Here is a 23,608-nt window from a genome sequence, read left to right on the forward strand (position 1 = left end):
GTAACGAATAAAAAAATGTCAAGAAGGCATTTAGGTCGATAAATTTTGCTGCTGCTGCTTATTAAAAGGTAGCTGGAACTATAGAAAACAAGCTCTGAGAAAATGGCTGCATTTGTGTAAATTTGCTTTTTGGAGTATTCTGGTATGGTCCTGCAATCTCAGAAATGGCACCTGTGGACACAACGGACTCAGGGACATCTGTCAGCCCACGTAGTTTTGTTCTCTGGGGCTCTGATGGATACTCAGAACAATCTGATGTCATTGGGGCTTCTCATTGGTTTTATTCCTGGAAAACATCTCCAAGGCTGATGTCCTTCTCTGTGTTTCAAAAGGGTAGAATGTGTTAAATGGTGTTAAGTGGAGAAATAAGAAGAGAACTCTACCCATGAATATTGCAGCATAGCTACTTGAGCAAGATTGCGCTATCCAGAGCATTGTACATGCATTGGAGAAGGAAATGGCAACCCACTCCAGTGTTCTTGCCTGGAGAATCCCAGGGACGGGGGAGCCTGGCAGGCTGCCGTCTATGGGGTTGCACAGAGTTGGACATGACTGAAGTGACTTAGCATAGCATAGCATAGAGCATTGTACCTCTTTAAAAAAAAAGAAGAAGAAACAAAGTACATTTGGAATTGAAAACCGATTCAAAGAATATATGCTATCCATCTTAGAGAGGAAGAAAAAGAAATCTTTCTGGTAATTACTTCAGGAGACATCTAAACTGAATCACTGAAGTAATGAAATGGTTATTATGAGCAACATAAGTCAGGGCTGCTAGAAAAAATGGAATCTTAATGAGTAGAGTGTTTTTGTAGAGAATAAATCACACCCCACAAATACAAAAATTTGTTTGGAAACGATTAGAAAACTCGGGGACAAAAAGGAATAGCTCTACGATGGAAAAAAATTGTTTCCAGCTTTATTGAGCTGCAGCTGACAAATACTGTATATATAAAGTATGCAACATCATATTTTGATATGCACTGTAAAATTATCACCACAGTCAAGCTAGTTAATACACCCATTGCCTCACATAGTTAGCATTTTGTGTGTGCATGGTGAGAATGTTTAAACTTTACTCTTAGTAAATTTTAAGTACTATACAGTACCATAACTGTCATCAGCCTGCTGTGCTTTCGATCTCCAGAATGTATTTATCCTGCCTAGCTGAAACTTTATACCCTTTGACTAAATTTCCCCATTTCCCCAACCTCCCAGCCCCTGGTAATACCATCCTATGCTCTGCTTTTATGAATTCAACTTTTTTATATTCCCACATAGAAATGAACTCATGCAGGATTTGTCTTACTGTGTCTGGCTTATTTCATTTAGCATAATGTCTTCTCTGTTCATCTATTGTCACATATGGCAGAATTTCCTTCTTTTTTAAGGCTGAATGATATTCCATTTTATTTACAGTTCACCCTTGAACAGTGTAGGGATCAAGGTGCTGACCCCTGCACAGTTGAAAATAAACATGTAACTTTTGACTCCCCCCAAATTTAACTACTAACATCCTATCATTGAGCCTTACCAATAATGTAAACAGTCAATTGACACCTATTTTGTATGTTATATATGTTATGTATTGTATTCTTAGAATAAAGTAAGCTGGAGAAAAGAAAATGTTATTAAGAAAATCATAAGCATGACTTCCCTGCTGCTCCTGCAGTTAGACGCCACACTGCCACTGCAGGGGGCACCAGTTCAATCTCTGGTCAGGGAACTAAGATCTCACATGCCGAGTGGCAAAAAAAGAAAGAAAGAAAGAGAGGATATCATAAGGAAGAGAAAATACATTTTCAATATTCTACTGTATGTATTGATACAGTGAGTTTACATCTGTTTACAAAATTAATTGTCAATACCTACATCAGAATTGTCTTATGTTCTACAAAATACTGTAGATGTTATGTGTATTATTAACACTAGATGTCAAAATGAAAAGATAATGTGAAAATTCATATTTTTTTACAGAGGTAATGATTGATAATGAATAAGCAGCAATGTGATTGCTTTATGGTTGCCTTGTGCAAGGACTGATATTGAAGCTGAAACTCCAATACTTTGGCCACCTGATGTAAAGAGCTGACTCATTTAAAAAGACCCTGATGCTGGGAAAGATTGATGGCAGGAAGAGAAGGGGACGACAGAGGATGAAATGGTTGGATGGCATCAGCGACTCAATGGACATGGGTTTGGATAAACTCCGGAAGTTGGTGATGGACAGGGAGGCCTGGTGTGCTGCGGTTCATGTTGTCACAGAGTCGGACATGACTGAGCAACTGAACTGAACTGAACTGTGCAATTGATATGATTGCTTTGATACGGTAGCACTATACACTAATGAATGAATACTTATAACATTTTTGTGTCATACACTATAAATCATATTTATAACTCAGTATTGAAAACGCCGTTATATTTACAAAACACTTCTGATGATAGGCTGATACATGAGAAAGACAGACAGATATACTATACAATACTGTAATTCTTTGAAAGCAAAGTTGCAAAACAGCAAGAAAACTAACATTTAATTTTATATTCAATATCACCTTATATCTATATAAGGATAAGTGATCCTCTTCAATACAAGTCTTGCACATGATGGTTTTTACATGTATTTTTTGTGTATTTATTGAAAAAAATCAGCATATAAGTAGATCCATGCAACTTCAAACTCATGTTGTTCAAGGAACAACTCTGTGTGTGTGTGTGTGTGTGTGTGTGTGTGTATCACATTTTCTTTATCCATTCAGCTGTCGACTAGCACTTAGGTTGTTTCCATATCTTGGCATCTTCAAGATCTTAATTCACATTATGGTCAGTGCTTTTTCTTGAAACTTAGTATATGTAGAACTGCTGTATTTTCTCCTCTCCGTAACATACACTGCCAACACCTCACCCTAGAATAGGTCCCTCTTTATTCTCAGAGTACCTTATTTTTTGTAGCATTAAGCACCTCTATAATTCTTACTAATTTTGAAAATGAATTATGGTGAAATATGCCAGTACCAGGAGAGTGGGAATCATTGTGGGGTTTAGAGAGTCATTTCCTAGGCAGGTTGGTAAGAAGTTTAGGGGTCCCCAAGGAGAGAGGGGTCTGGAATTCTCAAGGAGGAAGAAAGACAAACTTTTTTCCCTCTACATTCCTTAGGATCATTTAACAATAATGTATCCTGCCTGAGGACAGTCTCTGGATTTGGCTAATCCTGTTATCTTAAAATGTAAATTATGGGAGTTCAGTTTAGTTCAGTCCCTCAGTCCTGGCCTACTCTTTGCGACCCCATGAATCGCAGCTCGCCAGGCCTCCCTGTCCATCACCAACTCCCGGAGTTCACTCAGACTCATGTCCATCGAGTCAGTAATGCCATCCAGCCATCTCATCCTCTGTCGTCCCCTTCTCCTCCTGCCCCCAATCCCTCCCAGCATCAGAGTCTTTTCCAATGAGTCAACTCTTCACATGAGGTGGCCAAAGTATTGGAGTTTCAGCTTCAACATCAGTCCTTCCAATGAACACCCAGGGCTGATCTCCTTCAGAATGGACTGGTTGGATCTCCTTGCAGTCCAAGGGACTCTCAAGAGTCTTCTCCAACATCACAGTTCAAAAGCATCAATTCTTCAGCACTCAGCTTTCTTCACAGTCCAACTCTCACATCCATACGTGACCACTGGAAAAACCATAGCCTTAACTAGACCAACCTTTGTTGGCAAAGTAATGTCTCTGCTTTTGAATATGCTATCTAGGTTGGTCATAACTTTCCTTCCAAGGAGTAAGCGTCTTTTAATTTCATGGCTGCAGTCACCATCTGCAGTGATTTTGGAGCCCAGAAAAATAAAGTCTGACACTGTTTCCACTGTTTCCCCATCTATTTCCCATGAAGTGATGGGACTGGATGCCATGAAATTTGTTTTTTGAATGTTGAGCTTTAAGCCAACTTTTTCACTCTCCACTTTCACTTTCATCAAGAGGCTTTTAGTTCCTCTTCACTTTCTGCTATAACGGTGGTGTCATCTGCATATCTGAGGTTATTGATATTTCTCCCAGCAATCTTGATTCCAGCTTGTGCTTCTTCCAGCCCAGTGTTTCTCATGATGTACTCTGCATATAAGTTAAATAAGCAGGGTGACAATATACAGCCTTGATGTACTCCTTTTCCTATTTGGAACCAGTCTGTTGTTCCATGTCCAATTCTAACTGTTGCTCCCTGACCTGCATATAGGTTTCTCAAGAGGCAGGTCAGGTGGTCTGATATTCCCATCTCTTTCAAAATTTTCCACAGTTTTTTGTGATCCACACAGTCAAAGGCTTTGGCATAGTCAATAAAGCAGAAATAAATGTATTATTTTTAAATTATTGGAATAGGTCTGGTCTTTACAAGGATTATATAATAATGTATCCTGCATGAGGACAGTCTCTGGATTAAACCTTCTGGCTAATTCTGTTATCTTAAAATGTAAATTATGGGAGTATGTCCGGTGAGGTCTTTACAACCTCCAGACATTCTTTGGATTCATTGAAGAGTATGTAACTCCATTGTTAACACTAGCAAGCCGGTACTCTTTCTGCCCCCTTCTGGTGTCTATGTCAGAAGCTTTCTCTATCTCCTTTATACTTTAATAAAACTTTATTACACAAAAGTTCTGAGCAGTCAAGCCTAGTCTCTGTCCCCGGATTGAATTCTTCTCCTCAGGAGGCCAAGGATCCCAGGATCTTTGCATGGTTCAGCAACAACCTTTCAGGGTCACGTTAGGGTCTTTGTGTCACAGAAGGAAAGAAAGTGAAAGTGAAGTCGCTCAGTGGTGCCTGACTCTTTGCAACCCCATGGATAGTAGCCTGCACCAAGCTCCTCCTCCATGGGATTTTCAAGGCAAGAATACTGGAGTGGGTTGCCATTTACTTTTCCAGGGAATCTTCCCAACCCAGGGATCAAACCCAGGTCTCTCACATTGGAGACAGATGCTTTACTGTCTGAGCCACCAGGGAAGTCCTTGTGTCACAGAATGTAATCCTTAACAGCATTTCAAAAGCAATACACTATTGTAAAGTTAAAAAATAAAAATAAAAAAAAAAGAAAACAAAATAAGGCCCAATGTTTCAAGCATAAACACAAAGTATGATTACATCAAGTACTTATCATATAAAACGAGCCTTTTTATTGTTAACCTGTGTGGATCCCATGTCTTTGAATCTATTTTATCTTTTTCTTGAAACATAAATGATAAGATGCCTCAATAAAAGGCCAGGTAGGTGCATACTGCAGCAGAATTCTTAACTTTGTACCTCTCTTCCGACCACAGACAGGGACTTAAATTTAGACACTAATTGCAGTTGAATAGATATCAGAGTCAAGCTTACATATAGTGACTGCTTCTAAAACATCCATCCTTCTTACATCCTCTTCAATCTGAAATACTTCTGTGCTTTGAACAGTAGGAAAAATTATTTCCTTTACATTTTAGTCATTTACCCGTTATTCACCTGAGAACATTTTCAAATTGCTACTCTAAACAGAGAAGGAGGCAACCATACCTTTGACACCAATAAGGCGTGCATCTCAACTGAGGTACATTATATTAATACTAACTTAGAGTTGATTTGGGGTTTGCTTGCCCAGATTACAAAGGGTGACAATTGAAATCATTGAAGCTTTCTTACAAGTGCACTCACATCCAGATCACAGGGAACCATTTTATTTTTATATCTAGACTACTATCCAATGATTTAGAAGATAGATCTGCTCTAATTTTATTCAGTGTGTTCTTTTTGAGTGCTATAATAGGCTTTTGTTTGCACGCAGGCACCTAATTAAGAGAGGGAAAAAAATCCGTTGTTAAAATCAGCTGGGAATAATCAGAATGATCATTCTGAGGCTTATAAATATTACATGAGCAATATGGGTGCATCTGTAATATATAACTGTTTTCCAGTTCCACTTAAAACTTTTTGTTCTAAAAGTCTCCAAGCCCAGGAGAAGATTGGTGCTTTAAATTCTTACTCATAAGAAGAGCTCCCAAGATTTCTATTTGCAGATATTTGGTTTATTTATATACTTTCAAGGATTATTACAAAAACCAACATGTTATTGCTGTTGCCACGTGTTTAGTCTCTCAGGACAGGGATCTAGTGTGGCTTACCCAGAGTCCCAAGGAGATGCCTGCATTTGGTGGGATATTTCACCACCACCTGTGTTTTGTACCTTAATATTTTGATTGTCCTCTGTTGAGTTTCACTGCCTTTAGAGAATTTGGAACAATGTGATAGAATTACATAAATCTTCATAAAGAATTAAGTGAGATCAGAGCTCTCATTCAAAAATTTTAGCTGGAATTCCTAAAAAGAGATGCAGAGAAAATAAATTCATGGTGAAGAGATATACTTCAAGAGGGAGAAAGATTCTAGCCTCACTTGAGCTCTCTCTCTTTTTCCTTACCCTGCCCCCACTTGAATTCTGTTTACTGCTCACTGTTTGTCCCCACCCTCTAGCATGCCGCCTCCTTTTGCCCTGGGGAGGCCCTTCAGCATTATTGCCTCTCAGCGGGTAGAGGGTTTAAGCGCCCCCTGGAGGTTCAAATGTATAACCAACAGATACCAGGTTCCAAAATAGTCCTTGTTTTTTGCAAATGTTGCAATTCATCCATTTAAAAGATAGGATTTTATTCCAACAAGACTTTAATTTTTTTAGTTTACCAAGAATGCGTTAATCAAGAAGAATGAAGTTATTTCTTTGTCTTCTCTTTCCAAAAAATTGGATTTTTCAAGTAATAGATAAATGGGGTACCTCCAGTAGCCGTATCCCTATCCTAGGCAGCATGGTGATTAAGCAAATGGAGAAGATGTGGGTACCATCTCTTTCCCATAGGTTGTAACCAAATCAGGGGCTGTGTCCGGGAGTTCTAATTACGTGTCTAGACTGGGATTTCTCAGCTTTAGTACTACTGACTTTTGGGGCTGAATAATTGGGGGCTGTCCCATGCATTATAGGATGTTTAGCAGCATCCCTGGTCTCCACCTACTATATGTCAGCTATATTCCCTCTCCTGCCACCTCTAAGTTGTGATAACCGAAAATATCTTCAAACATTGACAGATCCCTCACCCTGGGGGAGGGAGACAAAATTGCTCCCAGTTGAGTCCTACTGAACTCAGGAAACCATCAGGAATGGGGATGGGGAGTACTACCATAAAAAACTTGAGCAAAAATAGCATTCACTTAAAAATCAACATATTCTATAGACCAGTATGTCTAACTTGAGCCAGAAACATGTATTGTACAAGTCAGGGATCTAATATTAGCATTTTTGCAAAAACAAAGCTCTGCCTCTTCATATGTTCTTAAAAGTTATTTTTTCATTCCATCTGTTTTTGTGATGCAGTAATTTCAAAAGCCACAGTGAGTCTGAAGGAATATAGTTGTTTGCCCTTTAATATCTTTTCAAATAGGTATTTGTAAACAAGTCTGAAGGCAAGGAATGTGATAATGTATTGAGTCCTTGTTTGAGAATATTTTCATGTGTAAATTTTTCTTCAATGAGATAAGAACAAAAGCTCTTGACTGGAGTCCAGTTCTGCTAATTATTTTGTGATGAAAAGGTTTCCTGTGTTGTTTTTTGTTTTCTAAAGAGTAATATATGTACTAACAGCAACTGCACAGGGATAAAAACCACAATCTGAGGCACTGAATTCTAAGATGACTGGTATTTGCAAGTAAAGCCTGTCTTCACATAGACCAGCGCTTCTTGGCTGGATGATTTCGTCCCCCAGGAGACATTTGACGATATCTGGGGATTTTTGATTTTCAAAACTGAGTAAAGGGATGCTATTGGCCACAAATGCTGCGAAACATCCTACGGTGCACAGCAGTCTTGTGACAAAGAGTTCTTCATCTCCAAATATCACTGGTGCCAGGGTTGGAAGAGCCTGGGATACACATACGGGAAAGGAGAGTTTCATCACATAAGGGGGCTTGAGGGTCAGAGGAAGGTTATTTTTCACCCCAGTTCCTCCCCTACTATTTGTGGAGCTCATTCCTTTGAATCTAGCATTGACTTTTTATTCTCTTTTAAAGGTTGATAGTCTTCGGAGATGTCAGGTGTTGAGTTACTAAATACAGTGAGAACCCACAGATGGTTTGCTCTTATGATGAGAAGATAGCAGGATAGAGCAAGTTTAACAATACTGTTTGAATAGCACGTTTGAGAGTGGGAGAGGTCTTTCAGATGAGGGAGAAGCTGCCAGGAGAAGCTGCTAAAAGGGGCTGTGGAGTCTGTAAGACTCAACTCTGTTGCTTTGTTTCCTTGTCTTCAGGAGCATTCTTAAATTCACAGAGACACAAATGGCAAACTGTGTTCAGTGTGTGTGTGTGTTTAGATTAAATCTAAAAGATAATTCCTATAAAATGAGATTTCTATGCTTGCTACTTCTCCAGAGAATGAGTGATAATGGGCAATATTCATCCCATAACTCAAGCAACCTAAAGTTTACATTTAGGTCATAGACTGCTGCTGCTGCTGCTGCTGCTAAGTCACTTCAGTCGTGTCTGACTCTGTGCGACCCCATAGACAGCAGCCCACCAGGCTCTGCCATCCCTGGGATTCTGCAGACGAGAACACTGGAGTGGGTTGCCATTTCTTCCTCCAATGCATGAAAGTGAAAAGTGAAAGTGAAGTCGCTCAGTCATGCCTGACTCTTAGCGACCCCATGGACTTCTAGAAGACATCAATTCTGTAGGAAGCTCTATGCTTAGTCCTTCATTCCAGTTTTCTGTCTGTGTTCTTTCTTTTCATTCTTGCATTTTTAATGCCATATGTCTGCTCTGAAGTCAGCCCAGAATAATTTGAAATACTGGTATCACTTTTAAAAAATCCTTTTTTCCCAGTCCCTTTTCCACTTAACACTCCAAAATACTTGCAACAGCTCTCCCTTTTTGCTCAGAACAGCTTGAACATGTGGTCTTTGGACCTTTTATTCCCCCCAAGATTATGTATTTTGTCTTTGTTCTGAAATGTTTCTCACTGCTAAATTATAGTTCTTTACAAAGAAGGTTGGGTTTAATTAAGAGTTTAGAAGAGTCTTTCAAAAGTAACTGAAGATCAAAGATGATCATCAAGAATGTCACACTATAGTGTGGTACTCTGAAGCACCACTTCTGCTCAAATTTGGGTTTTCTGACATCTGTTTCTTTGCAGTGGCATACTGTAACACATTTTTTTTAAGTCACAGATCAGACTGGAAGAAGTCCCAGAGAAATTTAATTTTGTCATCCCAATCTTTCCCACTCTTGTCTGGGTCCTGCTATCTTTATTTTCTTAAGTTTCCCATTTTAGTTGCCAGGGAGCTGTAAATAGAGTTGTCTTAAACATTTCAGGTTTCTTTCCCACCAAATAGTCTACTTTTCTTGGAAAATGCTCCTTCAAATGGAAAGATTGAGAACTGAAGACAATGAATTCTTGTATGCTCTTTCAGCAGTTAGATCTTTAAACATGCAGTTATTTGAAGTACTAAGAGAAACATAGTGCTCACTTTGGAGGCACATATACTAAAATTGGAACAATACAGAGAAGATTAGCATGGCCCCTGCCCAAGGATGACACACAAATTCATGAAGTGTTCTGTATATTTTATATAACTCTTAGAGGAGAACATAGGCAGAACTCTCAGTGACATAAATCAAAGCAAAATCCTCTATGACCCACCTCCTAGAGTAATGGAAATAAGAACAAAGTAAACAAGTGGGACCTGATTAAGCATAAAAGATTTTGCACAGCATAGGAAACTATAAGCAAGGTGAAAAGACAACCCCAAGAATGGGAGAAAATAATAGCAAAGGAAACCACTGACAAAGGATTAATTTCCAAAATATATAAACAGCTTATTCAATTCAATACCAGAAAAACAAACAACCCAATCAGAAAATGGGAAAAAGACCCAAACAGACGTTTTTCTCCAAAGAAGACACACAGATGGCTAACAAATACATGAGAAGATGCTCAACGTTGCTCATTATTAGAGAAATGCAAATCAAAGCTACAATGAGATATCACTTCACATCAGTCACAATGGCCCTCATCAAAAAGTCTACAAACCATAAATGCTGGAGATGGTGTGGAGAAAAGGGAACACTCTTGTACTGTTGGTGGGAATGTAAATTGATACAGCCACTATGGAAGACGGTATGGAGATTCCTTAAAAAACTTGGAATAAAACCACCATATAACCCAGCAATCCTACTCCTAGGCATACCCTAGGCATTTCCTAGGGTATACCCTGAGGAAACCAAAATTGAAAGAGACACATTATTCACTGCAGCACTATTTACAATAGCTAGAACATGGAAGCAACCTAGATGTCCATCAACAGATGAATGGATAAAGAAGCTGTGGTACATATGCACAATGGAATATTACTCAGCCATAAAAAGGAGCACATTTGAGTCAGTTCTAATGAGGTGGATGAACCTAGAACCTATTATACAGAGTGAAGTGAGTCAGAAAGAGAAAGATAAATTCTGTATTCTAATGCATATATACGGAATCTAGAAAAATGGTACTGAAGAATTTTTTTACAGGTCAACAATGGAGAAACAGACATAGAGAATAGACGTATGGACATGGGGAGAGGGGAGGAGAGGGTGCGATGTATGGAAAGAGTAACATGGAAACTTACATTACCATATGTAAAATAGATAGCCAACGGGAATTTGCTGTATGGTTCAGGAACTCAAATGGGGGCTGTGTATCAACCAAGAGGGGTGGGATGGGGCAGGAGATGGGAGGGAGTTTCAAAAGGGAGAGGATATATGTATACCTATGGCTTATTCATGTTGAAGTTTGACAGAAAACAGCAAAATTCTGTAAAGCAATTATCCTTCAATAAAAAAAATAAAAAAAGAGAAACTTAGTACTTTATTAAAATCTCACTGTGTCACCACAAATTAATGTAGTTATCCTTCTTGGTCATTAGAAGGCTTTTACCCAATGGTGATGTTATCTCCTTTTCTGATTTGGCATCTGTCATAGCCAGGGACCTTCATGGTCTTGGACTAATAAATATGTAGGTAAAATTTTTGACTTATGTGGTTAAATATCCACTCTCATAATTAGTATCAAATTGCATCTGAAATGTCCAACACTGCAACTCGTAATGTTTGCTAAAATGTGGTTGGCAACAATTTACAATAGCCAGGACATAGAAGTAACCTAAATGTCCATAAACAGAGAAATGAATAAAGAAGATGTAGTACATATATACAGTGAAATATTACTCAGCCATAAAAAGGAACAAAATAATGCCATTTGAAGCAACATGGATGGACCTAGAGATTGTCATATCAAGTGAAATTAAGTCAGAGAAAGACAAATATCATATGATATCACTTATATGTGGAGTCTAAAAAAGGGTATAAATGAAGTGAGTTAACAAAACAGAAGCAGAATCACAGATGTAGAAAACAAACTTTTGGTTACCAGGGGATAAGGTGGGGAGGGATGAATTGGGAGATTGGGATTGACATATATACACTGCTATAAATAAAATAGATAACTGATAAGAACAAGGAACTCTACTCAATACTCTGTAATGGCCCATGGGAAAATAATCTTAAAAAAAGAGTAGATATGTGTATATGTATAAGTGATTTATTTTTCTATACACCTGAAACTAACACAATACTGTAAATCAACTGTACTTCAATGAAAAGTTTTTTTTTTTAATGTGGCTGACATACTGAAGGCTGGAAGTGGTCCTCAGTTAAATTTCATCTTTGGTAAATGCATCAAGACTATTTTTCAGAATCTTTTGGCAATTTTACTTTAAACTTCTGTTACTGAGTTCTAGTTCATAATCAATAACAGGACTTTAAATTTTACCCCATATGTACCAAGTATAAAGATGCAGTTATTTAGGTACTGAATCTCCATTTATAAAAAGAAAAAAAAAGCAGAGTGTATACCTAGAAAATACAATTCCATTAATTAGTTCATTGATTCTGTAATGTGATACACTGACTCTTTGATAAATTAGGGAAGTTGCTACATCTTTGTCAGATGAAGGGTGGGAGAGGGGAGACTTGTTTGGTAAACTGGAAGACTATAAATAGTGTGCTTTAGCAGAAGATTCCCTCCCAGATGAACTTTTGGCTCCTCCTCACTGCCTTTGTGAGAAAATAAGTAGGGATTGACAATCATGTTCCCAAAGTGGTGGCAATTAGGTTAGGAAAATTCTCTGGGTAAGACATGACTGTGACTTCAGCAAGTGCATCTGTCATGCTCCTCTTTCATCCTTTTAGTCTGGCAATAGGTATAAACAGTTAAAATATATACAACAAATGAAACAAGATTCCTTCAGAGGGAAACAGTGATGCTTCCTTTTGTATATATTTGTTGTTGCTGTAAATTGTAAAGCTTTTGAGGCCATAGGTGATGGCTTGTTTATCTTTTCTCAGCCATCACATATCATAATGCCTGGTACATGAGGAGGGGCTTAATCACTGTGTATTGATCAAGTGAAAACTTATTTTAGGGTATCAAACAAATTTCCATTGCCTATTGTGTCCAGCCATTCTGCAAAGAGTTTGGCAGGGGGACAAGAAAATGTAGTAAAATTTTATGTAGTTCTGGCTTTCTAGGAGATTTCAAGGTACTTGGGAAAGTAAGATACACATATATATATAAAGTCACTGCTTGACAAAGGCTCCTGGAATGTAGACTAAAAATGTTATAGAAATGTATAGTCCTTGCAACTCTTAAGAAGTCTGGGAAGGGTGATTACTACATGGAAGAAAGGTGGCATAAAATGAAGCTTTGTAGATGAGTTGAAAAGAAATAGTGAATATTCTAAATGAGGCTGAGGGGGAGAAGTTCTGCCTGAACAAAGATATGGCATAAAAGATTACTTTGGGGTACAAACAGTGAACTGATTAAACTACTTGGTAGTGTTTGGAAACATCTGCATTTGAAGCTGTAAGGCTATGTAATGGGAAGTCTTGCAGATTTTGACATGAGATATGATATGAAGGTGGTGTTTAAGAAAAGTAGTCTAGACTAGGCTTCAGGATGCATGGGAACCGAGCAAAACCAGACTCAGAAATATTGATTCGGATGCTGTTCCAGTAATACAATTCTAACGAGGGACTGTAAGAATATCACCTTGATATTTTGGATTTGGAAGGAGTAGAAGGTTAAATACAAGGTAAAATTTGTCATATTTTCCAACATGCATGTGCTATCTATTGCTGCAGTAATGCTGTGTAACATTCGCAAATTTAGTGGTCTGTAAGTTGGACTGTGAAGAAAGCTGAGCGCCAAAGAATTGATGCTTTTGAACTGTGGTGTTGGAGAAGACTCTTGAGAGTCCCTTGGACTGCAAGGAGATCCAGCCAGTCCATTCTGAAGGAGATCAGCCCCGGGATTTCTTTGGAGAGAATGATGCTGAAGCTGAAACTCCAGTACTTCGGCCACCTCATGTGAAGAGTTGACTCATTGGAAAAGACTCTGATGCTGGGAGGGATTGGGGGCAAGAGGAGAAGGGGATGACAGAGGATGAGATGGCTGGATGGCATCACTGACTCGATGGACATGAGTCTGGGTGAACTCTGGGAGTTGGTGATGGACAGGGAGGCCTGGCATGCTGCGATTCGTGGGGTCGCAAAGAGTCGGACATGACTGAGTGACTGAACTGAACTGAACTAAAAGCATTTGGGGCTTCCGAGGTGGCTCAGTTGGAAAGGGTCCGCCTGCCAAGCAAGAGATGCAGGTTCGATCCCTGGGTCGAGAAGATCTCCTGGAGAAGGAAATGGCAACCCACTCCAGTATTCTTGTCTGGGAAATCCCATGGACAGAGGAGTCTGGTGGGCTATAGTCTATGGGGTCACAAAGAGTCAGACACAGCAACTACACCACCAACAACTAAAAAACATTTCTTTTTCTTGCTCGTAAGTCTTTCGATTGGCTAATGTGACTCTTTTTCAGGCTGCAACTTGGTGGGGCTTGGTTCCATGTTTCGGAGTCCACAGACCAGGCTTTGAATTCCAGGCTTCACGTCTACAACGTGGGTCTCATGGCCCAGGCTGAAGGGACAGAGGCTTCCTAGAGCATGCTCTTCACATGGCCATCATAGGGCAAAGTGTACTTCAAGCTTCTGTTAGAGTTGTATCCCTTTGTTGAAAGTAAGATACATGACAAAAACCAAGTCAATGGGGCAGGGACGTATATACTCCAAGTAGAAGGGAGGTTCAGCAAATATTTTCTGAGCAATAATCCAAACTTTCAAAACTGGTATAATTTGTTTAAATGGATCTGGACAAGTCATTCGAGTGATTCCCTACTGGTGTAAAGGTCAAACTTATTAGTAGATAGAGTTCTTCATGGTCTGCTCATGTTTCTGTCCTTGTTCTGCTAGGTTCCTACATCTGTCTCGCCTTCTAATTCCACTGTGCGTGTGTGCTAAGTCACTTCAGTCATGTCTGACTCTTTGCAACCCCATGGACCGTAGCCCGCCAGGCTCCTCTGTCCGTGGAATTCTCCAGGCAAGAATACTGGAATGGATTGCCATTCCCTCCTCCAGGGGATCTCTCCGACCCAGGGGTTGAACCCGCATCTCTTACATCTACCTGCATTGACAGGCGGGTTCTTTACCACTAGTGCGACCTGGGAAGCCCATGATTCCACTGACTTATTTGCAATTAACCATGAAATTTTATGCTTCCTTTTCATACCTGTTCCTTTCTGTCAGGAATGCCCTCCTCTCCTTTCAGTCCTTAGAGTCTTGACCTAAGTGCTGTCTTCTCTCAAAGGATCTTCTGACCTCCTTGAAAGGCTGTGATGGATGCTGCTGATCTTCATTCCCTGATACTTTATGCATAATTTTGTCACAAAAATTATGACACATTTTAATGCTGTGCTCTAGAGGCTGGCCATGTGGCTTATCCATCTAGATCCCCCCTGCACATGTTGACTGAATGAGGCTATGGTAATGGTGGGATCTTTAGAAGGAATTGGAAACTAGGGAAGCAGAACCACACATTTTCTTTGTTTGTATTGCTGTTTTTGTATGGGTGAATGAACGATAAGAAAGTGAAGAGTTTTCCCTTTGGGCCTTTTCAGATTTGAGGTGAAAGCAAGACATCCAGGTGGCTCTCCATAGCTCGGAGTCTGGGGCTGGATCAAAGATGAGAGGTCTGGGATGGCAAGTCCAATTTGGTGACCATGTGTATTAACCTTGTACTGAAATCTTGACTATGATAATATAGTCTTTTCTGCCTAAGTGTCATCCAAAATCCTGTTTTTTAAAGTTCTGCCATAAAAGGGCACCTTTAAAATTTAAAGCCTTTTTGTGGTAAATCCATACATTGTATCTATATCATAGGAAATGTGATTGCTCATGCTCAGAGGAGAAATGATTGTTTTGTCAGCTTGACATATCCTACCTCCAAAATTTCTTAGGATTCATGAAAAGTTATGCAAACTTTGAATGCTGCTTTAGGAAACATCTTGTCTTTCCAAACAGCTTGCATGGGGAACAGCTGCACAGTCACTTAAAAGAACTAGTTGACTAGTGCTTTTCCATTTGTCTGGGAAGATGTCTTTTTCTTTTTTTAATAAAAAAGAGAAATCTGCTTTGGTTTTTTAATGTAGGGATGGCTCAGGGTCCCTATCTAGATGGGCTATGAGTCTGTGTAATTTCATCTGTCTGTGTGACATACAGTAAATAACAGTTGATTATCTGACTGCTGGTGTATAAGGATCTCATGGAGAAAGCGCTTTGCCTGCTGCTTCTTGGGGAGGCCTTGGAAGATGGTCATCTGTGGAACTATCCCACCTAGCACATCACTTTATCCAGGGTGCCCATAGCCTACCTCTACCCTTGTCCTCAAGGTTCCCTTGAGAGGTGCCGTATTTGTCCATGGCCTGCCACTCAATCCAAAAGTAATTAAGACATCACTAGCTGTGCCAGACCAAAACTGAAGTTTGGCTTATATGGTAAGTGTTCTAAAGACACTCAAGGAAGAAAGAGAAGCGGAAATGGCCCAACACCATAAATGAACATAGAAATACTAACAAGTAGATTAGAAAACTTTCAAGTTGAATAAATGTTTTATTTTAGCCCCCGACAAAAGAATGTACATGAAGACAAATAGTACTGGGTGTATTGCAGCCTCAAGAGGTCATTAAGCCTGTTTGAAATCTGATGGGGCACGTTACGGAAGTCACTGAAATTTACCACTGACAAAATGAGTTTGCACAGGCAGAGTGCCGTGTGCACGTGTAACAGTCTCATGGGGACTGGATCTGTGCCCCCCGCTGCTGATCACATCGGAGACTAGAAAGGCAGAACGCGAGTCTGAATGGGAGATTACAGAGGAAGCAATTAGCAAATGGAGCACACCAGCCCCACCAACTAAAAACCTCTTCTTCAAATGGTTATGAGCATCTGTGCACGCCGCTGATGGCTATGTCTGTCTTTGGAGCCCATCAGTGATATTCAGAAAGTGGTAAAGATGAGCCTTTCCTTGTCAACACTCAGAGCACATCCTGAAAAGATGTTCTGTGCTTTAAATGCTCTACTTTTTGAGAAAAAGATCTTAACTTTTACTGGCATTTAAAAGGTCCATGTTTGAGAGTTAAGCTTGAAGTGATAAAATTATATGCCTCCTCAGATTTATTACTTTTGAATTATGCCAAATCGTATGTTCCAATGATAGTTTTAAAAACCCACTTTACTTTTTATCTTACCTACTTCAGTTCTTTTACCATCTCTGCTCTGCCCTCCCTCCGCTCCAACCACATGAAATCTTTTCTGTAGGTTTTGATACAAGTTCGGATTATTTTTCTCCAATTAGTTTGGCATAGAGTAGAGCTGTGAAAATATCTGTGAAGATTTTGAGTTACATGGAGATAAGGTGTCAAAAAAACCAATAAAGTATATTTGGATTTCAATTCTTATTTTAAAATATGCCCAGAACATTGGTTAGAATTACAGGAGAAATAAAGATAAGGTCCAGTAAGAGCCTAATAAAAGGCAGTTCAATTCAGTTCAGTTGCTCGGTCATGTCTGACTCTTTGCAACCCCATGGACTGCAGCATGCTAGGCTTCCCTGTCCATCACCAACCCCCAGAGCTTACTCAAACTCATGTTCATCGAGTCAGTGATGCCATCCAACCATCTTATCCTCTGTTGTCTCCTTTTCCTCCTGCCTACAATCTTTCCCAGCATCAGGGTCTTTTCCAATGAGTCAGTTCTTCACATCAGGTGGCCAAAGTATTGGAGTTTCAGCTTCAGCATCAGTCCCTCCAATGAATATTCAGGACTGATTTCCTTTAGGATGGACTGGTGAGATCTCCTTCCAGTCCAAGGGACTCTCAAGAGTCTTCTCCAACACCACAGTTCAAAAGCATCCATTCTTCGGTGCTCAGCTTTTTTTTTGGTCCAACTCTCACATCTGTACATGACCACTGGAAAAACCATAGCCTTGACTAGATGGACCTTTGTTGGCAAAGTAATGTCTCTGATTTTTAATATGATGTCTAGGTTGGTCATAGCTTTTTCTTTCAAGGAGCAAGCGTCTTTTAATTTCATGGCTGCAGTCAGCATCTGCAGTGATTTTGGAGCCCAAGAAAATAAGGTCTGTCACTGTTTTCATTGTTTCCCCATCTATTTGCCATGAAGTGATGGGACCGGATGCCATGATCTTAGTTTTTTGAATGTTGAGTTTTAAGCCAGATTTTTCACTCTCCTCTTTCATCAAAAGGCTCTTTAGTTCTTCTTCATTTTCTGCCATAAGGGTTGTGTCATCTGTGTATCTGAGGTTAATAAAAGGCAACTTGACCTAAATATACAATACTGTTTAACAGAAGAAAAGTTCAACATCATAACAAACCAAAAACAGTTGGTTTACTTGTAGCCAAATTGTCAAGCATGATGCCAAGTTCAGCTTCTGAGTGTCCTTTTTTCAGTCATTCCTGACCACAGTAGCTGCCTTGGAGTACATTTTCCTTGCCCAGAACATTCGTCCATCTCTTCCCTTCTTCAGGTTACATTCCCACTTTTCAAGACTGAGATTGGGCATTGCCTTCTTCTGGAAAGTTTTCCCAAACTGCATTAGAAATCTTTTCTCTCTCTGCACCCTTAGTACCCTCTGGCTAGCTCTGTTGTCATGCTGAGTTATCATTCTTTTCACATATGTGAGTTCCTTCCCTAGGAAATTGTGTCTATTGCTTCTCGAACCCCTAGCTTCAGGAAAATTTGTCGAATGAATGGTTCTGTAAATCCTACTTTTTACCTTTATTCAATTTGTAACTCATTGGATGCATTTTAAAGACTGATATGAACCTCTTTATAGTTTTTGTTTCTCTTGCCCCATGTGAATATTCATACATTTAGCTGCAGGAATGCAAGTATACTCGAAGATCAGGTGCTATTCTGGACTCTACTGATGGGTTATGTAATAAATGGTATATGCACTGCTTGCCTTTCTAGAACAGAAGAAGAATGACTTCAGGCATGCCTCCCACCCTAAGAGTTCACTCCACATGCACGGGGCTCCCTGATACAGCAGCTACACTCAGGGAGCAAGCATTCTCTTTAGTTAAGGTGGGTTGTGACAACTGCTATAATACAGTCTGAGAGACAGCCATATCCAGTGTATTATTCCTTATATTAATCTGAGATAGACCACATGATATTGTACTGAGCTGAAAATGCAGGAGTCTCAGTCAGTTGTCTTTTCTGATGATTTCCTTGACAGTCATACAGAAGCATATTTGAAAATTTAGGAAGGTGATAGGTGATAGATAGTTTGCATAAAGAAAGAAGGCAACCTGGAGAAATAAGAGACTATATAAATGACCATCTATTTCTCACATACTTCATAAGTGTGGACAGGAGAGCAGTGATACCGTAAGAAGAGGTGGCAAGAATACACAGAAGAACTGTACAAAAAAGATCTTCATGACCCAGATAATCACGATGGAGTGATCACTCACCTAGAGCCAGACATCCTGGAATGTGAAGTCAAGGGGGCCTTAGGAAGCATCACGAGGAACAAAGCTAGTGGAAGTGATGGAATTCCAGTTGAGCTATTTCAAATCCTGAAAGATGATGCTGTGAAAGTGTTGCAGTCAATATGCCAGCAAATTTGGAAAACTCAGCAGTGGCCACAGGACTGGAAAAGGTCCATTTTCATTCCAATCTCAAAAAAAGACAATGCCAAAGAATGCTCAAACTACTGCACGATTGCACTCATCTCACACGCTAGTAAAGTAGTGCTTAAAATTATCCAAGCCAGGCTTTAGCAATACATGAACCATGAACTTCCAGATATTCAAGCTGGATTTAGAAAAGGCAGAGGAACCAGAGATCAAATTGCTAACATCCAATGGATTATCAAAAAAGCAAAAGAGTTCCAAAAAAACATCTGTTTCTGCTTTATTGACTATGCCAAAGCCTTTGACTGTGTGGATCACAAAAAACTGTGGAAAATTCTGAAAGAGATGGGAATACCAGACCACCTGACCTGCCTCTTGAGAAACCTGTATGCAGGTCAAGAAGCAATAGTTACAACTGGACATGGAACAACAGACTAGTTCCAGATAGCAAAAGGAGTACATCAAGGCTGTATATTGTCACCCTGCTTATTTAACTGATATGCAGAGTACATTGTGAGAAATGCTGGGCTGGAGGAAGCACAAGCTGGAATCAAGACTGCCGGGAGAAATATCAATAACCTCAGATATGCAGATGACACCACCCTTATGGCAGAAAGGGAAGAAGAACTAAAGAGCCTCTTGATGAAAGTGAAAAAGGAGAGTGAAAAAGTTGGCTTAAAGCTCAACATTCAGAAAACGAAGATCATGGCATCTGGTCCCATCACTTCATGGCAAATAGATGGGGAAACAGTGGAATCAGTGGCTAACTTTATTTTTCTGGGCTCCAAAATCACTGCAGATGGTGATTGCAGCCATGAAATTAAAAGATGCTTACTCCTTGGAAGGAAAGTTATGACCAACCTAGACAGCATATTGAAAAGCAGAGACATTACTTTGCCAACAAAGGTCTGTCTAGTCAAAGCTATGGTTTTTCCAGTAGTCATGTATGGATGTGAGAGTTGCACTATAAAGAAAGCTGATTGCCGAAGAATGGATGCTTTTGAACTGTGGTGTTGGAGAAAACTCTTGAGAGTCCCTTGGACTGCAAGGATATCCAACCAGTCCATCTGAAAGGAAATCAGTCCTGAATATTCACTGGAGGGACTGATGCTGAAGCTGAAACTCCAATACTTTGGCCACCTGATGCGAAGAACTGACTCATTTGAAAAGACTCCGATGCTGAGAAAGATTGAAGGCAAGAGGAGAAGGGGACGACAGAGGATGAAATGGTTGGATGGCATCACTGACTCGATGGATGTGAGTTGGAGTAGGCTTCTGGAGTTGGTGATGGACCTGGAAGCCTGGCGTGCTGCAGTCTTTGGGGTCTCAAATAGTCGGTTATGACTGAGTGACTGAACTGATTGGTTTTGAATGAAGATTGACTTGCCATCCTTGGCAGACTAGAACAAACACCTGGGCTTTCAGAAAATGTGATCTGGAGTGTGCCATGCATGTAATGTCTGTGTATAACCAGAATTAGGGAGTAAATAGTAGTATTTGTAGCTGTCACTCTTTCCAGGGGCCTGTGGAACATCCATTGACATACAAATTCCATGTTAAACTCAGGATTCAGTGGCTCCTCAGAGACCTGTTCTTATTACTAGAAAGGAAGATGCAAAATGCAGCCTCAGAGCATTGGACTTCCTTCTCAGTGCATTTGTAGAGCACTTATTACAATGAAGAATGTGTTTTAATTAACTTTCTGGATCTCCAGTGAGTTTGTGGGCCCCTCACTCCCCTTTACGCAGCATGAGTGATACACAGAATTAATAGCCTGCATGCTTATGCTCATGTTGGTATGGGAATCTGTTATCTTCTTAGGTTTGTTCATAGGCAGGTGGCTTTGGTTGTGTATCAAGTCAGCAATTCTGAGAAACTCAGTAGTGTTTCTCATAGAATTGTCCATCTAATCACATGACAATGTGATGGACTCATTTAAAGCAAGTATATAACAGAAAAGCCAAGTTAAATTAAGCAGTGTTACAAGTCAAAAGTAGCCTTAGTACATTCTTATTCCTCTCTACCTCATTCCCAGTTTTTAAAACCTTAGTCTGAATGCAGTAGAGCTGATAACTGAGAGCCTTTGTTGGTGTTCATTGTTGTATCCCCCACTTCCTGGAATTGTGCATTGTACACAGTAGATGCTCAATAAATGAGTGAGAACAGTCCCTTGGAAACTAGAGAAGGAATCCCCTGTGGGGTTAGGTCTAGATTCATTCATTCATTCAACAAACCATTACTAAGAAAGTACTGTGTATTTTATAGTATTAGACATTGAGAATGCAAGACTGAGTCCTTTGTGCATGAGTTTCTCAAGCCTAAGGAGGTGGGATTTGGAACATAAAGACACACTGACATAATATCTATCTACTAAAGTTGCCGTGGTGATCATATATTTCAGTAGTCCCACTAACAGAGAAGGTGGAGATTGGAACTTCTTTCCCAAAGACCCAGGCCCTAAGATACTACTGGGTTGTGTAGAGTTATAGTAAAATAAGCAGGAACTGAGTAGGTGTCTACTAATTGTTCTAGAAGCTACTTTGACTTTAAGTTACTCTTATCAAGCCCCCCACCCCCACCTATTCCAGGAACTCAAACTCAAAAACCCAATCTGCGATGGCCCAGGAGCAGCAACAGCATTGAGCTGGGTTACCCGTTGACATTCTCCTACCTGTTGTAGCCCAAGACAGTGGAAGAGGGCCTGAGATCTGAAAGGACTGATTTGCTTTACCTTGTGTCAACCTTGATTTCTTAATCTGTAAAATAGGGATAAGATAAGATTAACAGAGACAGTCACTGGACTAAGGGAAGTGATTCTATCACAGGTTACTTAGAACTTGGTACGTGTATTCTCATCCATTTCATTCAGTTCGACAAATACATATTGAGAATCCACTGAGGAACTATTGATCCCCTTCCCCATTTGTCACCTGGTTCCTTTCACTGGTTCCTCTCACTGTGCCTATTTTATCTACCCATCATCACACAAACATACATCATTAACATAAAATGTACAATTATTAAAAACTACACCTGATGTCAGGTTGCAGACAAAGGTCTGAGTGTGGGTGTTTCAGGCACATAGGTTCCTAATAGAATTAACTTATCTGAGGTTCCAGTCATGAATATGTCATGTCTCTCCTTCCCCTATCTCCCCAAGGCAGGCTTGGATTCTGACCCCCAAACCCTTATATTGTTTATCACCTTGGTGTTGAACCACTTAGAAATTTAACCAAATTGGAATAGGTTAGATTTCAAGTTTCTGATTGTGTTTCTGCTTGCTGTCTGTGATCTGCGCCTGCCCCCTTATATCCGTGTGGACTCCCTGGCCATGCTGCCTCTCCCTGCCAGGGGAACATGTTCTGTCCAGCCCAGCCTAGCCTCTTGACCTTTGTACTGGGCCCAAGTGTTCCTCTGTCCAAGGGGCAAGACCATGTTCTGCTGGCCCCAGCACTCTGCCTGACTTCTTCCTTGTATTATTTAGATCCTTAAACCCCATATATAACTTAACATCACTATTTTCTGAAGTGTGGAGTACATCTTTAGTAATTTGGGGATGAGTGATTTTAGTAAATGATTTGTGAACTTGTCAAGTTTCATCTATTAGCATTTGCTCAAATCCTATCAAACTTTAGGCAATTTCCCAAGTACCTAAATAACACATGAATTATGCCTCATTTTTGTTATGCATTCTTGAGAGTTAAGCCTAAGTCAACCAAATGTCTATTTTGTCATTTTTCCTCTCTCCGCAATCTGAGTTGGGGCTTGTTGCACACTAGCATGCTTAAGAATCATCTGGAGGGCTAGTAAAACACAGATTGCTGGCCCCCATTGCCACAGATTCTGGGTCTGTAGGTCTGGGATGGAGCCTCAGAATTTGCATTTCTAACATGTCGGGTGATGCTAATGCTGCTGGTCTCATGGACCACACTTTGAGTAGCAATGGCCTAAATCATGGACGCACCATCTTGGGTTGACAGTTTATATTTTAACTTCAGCTTGACCATTATTGAGACTCCCCAGCACAAAGAACTTGTGACAAGCTAATCATTTGCTTGGTTCTTTTTATTTTACCATTATATATATATATATATATATATATATATTTCCAGTCTAGACAGAGTCTCTTTTATTTCTCATGTTTAGTTTAATCCCAAAGTACCTAGAGATGCAGAGCCATTCTGTAGAATTTTATTGTCCTAGTTTTTATCCTGATGAATCATCTTTTAAGAGACATGTGAGCCTTCACTAAATGCATTATGTCATCCTTCTGAGCTCTGCCGAGAGAAGAATTGATATGCCTTTAGGCCTGGAAATGATGGCTTCACTGTGCCCATCCTGAAGCAACTCTGACTTGAGAAGGTTCCCAGAAGTGTGACAGAAAACTCTGTGGCTGGTGCCGAGTGGGGAAAGGGTGGCTTGTGACCCTATTACTCAAGCCTCCTACCTCCATGCTTGTGGGA

At 40.0% G+C, this 23,608-nt stretch overlaps 1 long non-coding RNA gene and 1 other non-coding gene across 3 annotated transcripts in view; both read left to right on the forward strand.

Moving 5' to 3' along the window:
- Nucleotides 1-23,608, forward strand: part of LOC129639091 (uncharacterized) — a 290,367-nt gene that overhangs the window by 183,039 nt on the left and 83,720 nt on the right. Inside the window, exon 5 of one of the 2 annotated variants that reach the window (XR_008708164.1) lies at nucleotides 1,978-3,092. The exons of the other annotated variant lie outside the window; for it this stretch is intronic. This is a non-coding gene — a long non-coding RNA (uncharacterized LOC129639091). Of the gene's footprint in view, nucleotides 1-1,977; nucleotides 3,093-23,608 lie in introns of those variants that run through there. 2 annotated transcript variants of the gene reach the window in all.
- LOC129640530 (U6 spliceosomal RNA) lies at nucleotides 9,518-9,624 on the forward strand. The gene has a single exon (XR_008708886.1). It is a non-coding gene; the product is annotated as a U6 spliceosomal RNA (small nuclear RNA).

The sequence above is a fragment of the Bubalus kerabau genome, chromosome X, assembly GCF_029407905.1.
Source record: "Bubalus kerabau isolate K-KA32 ecotype Philippines breed swamp buffalo chromosome X, PCC_UOA_SB_1v2, whole genome shotgun sequence".
NCBI classification, from domain to species: Eukaryota; Metazoa; Chordata; class Mammalia; order Artiodactyla; family Bovidae; genus Bubalus; species Bubalus kerabau.